The sequence below is a fragment of the Octopus bimaculoides genome, chromosome 1, assembly GCF_001194135.2.
Source record: "Octopus bimaculoides isolate UCB-OBI-ISO-001 chromosome 1, ASM119413v2, whole genome shotgun sequence".
Lineage (NCBI taxonomy): Eukaryota > Metazoa > Mollusca > Cephalopoda > Octopoda > Octopodidae > Octopus > Octopus bimaculoides.
The window spans coordinates 90,976,900-90,978,182 of NC_068981.1; the positions used below are offsets into that span (position 1 = coordinate 90,976,900).

At 34.5% G+C, this 1,283-nt stretch overlaps 1 protein-coding gene across 1 annotated transcript in view; it reads left to right on the forward strand.

Annotated features, from left to right (window-relative positions):
• The window catches only part of LOC128247334 (dipeptidase 1-like), a 31,629-nt gene that overhangs the window by 11,338 nt on the left and 19,008 nt on the right, over positions 1-1,283 (forward strand). The gene's annotated exons all lie outside the window — the stretch shown is intronic.

The window sequence follows — 1,283 nt, forward strand, 5'->3', positions numbered from 1 at the left end:
ACTAAACAGTAAATCTATTCAACAAAATCGCCGTTGGCTTCAACCACAGCCTACAGACAAGTTCGGAATCTTTTGCAGCTGTTCTGGACGGTCTCCTTGTTTGAGGTGGTGAATGCTGCCATAATCCTTGCCTTCAGTTCATCTTTGGAGATACAAGGAATTTTGTTGGTCTCTCGCTCAACTGCGCCCCACACATAACAATTAAGGGGGTTGCAGTCTGGGGAGTTAGGTGGCCAGATGTTAGGGGTGATGTGGTCGCAGAAATTGTCTGGAAGCCATGACTAGGTTCGCCCGATTGCGTGGCATGGTGCAAAGTCCTGTTGCCAAACACAGGGTCTTCCAGCAGTCACCCTCTTGACCTTGGGCGGCAGCACCTCCTCCAGGCATTTGATGTAGGCCTCTGTATTGGGTCTGAGGGCGTGTGGGAACATGAATGGAGGCATAACGCCGCCATCATAAGTGATAACTTCAATCACTTGGATGATGAATTGATGCTTGATTTTTATCACTCTTGGTACACGTTCACAGATTGCACTGTTTTCAGTTTGCACTGCCTTGAGATTGACAGAGCCTACTATACTGTGTAGTCGACAAAATCAAAATCAAACAATGCGCATGCACAGTATTCAAAATATAAAATGGAGACAGCTTATCCATCGCAACCTATATATATATATATATATATATATATATATATATATATATTTATGTGTGTGTGTACATATATGTATGTATATATGTATTTGCATAAATATATATGTATACATATATACATATATATATATATATATATGTATATATATATAAGTATATAAATATATTTATATATATGTATATATGTATATATGTATAGGGAAAAAGAAAATATTGATAATATATAATTTCAATAATCCCTTGCATATACGCATTATATGATAGTGATTAACCAGTGGAATGCCTTGGAATATATAATCCCTAATGAGGATATAACTTCCTTGAATTAACTATATACGTATATTTATGTATACGTATATATATAATTTAAATATATGTACATATATATATATATACATATATATATACATATAGATTTAATCAAAAGATTAAATGTGGTACTTAATATGTTTGAGGCACCAGAATTTGGTAGGATAAAAACCAAAAACAAAATCAAGAGATTTGGTGAATAAAATTTGAAGTTAAGCAACAAAAATTCAATACGTTATAGCAGTACGTACGTTTCGTACAAGCTCCATTTATTCATGTGGTGAGAACACCACAGAATGTTCATTTTCATTGAACATTCT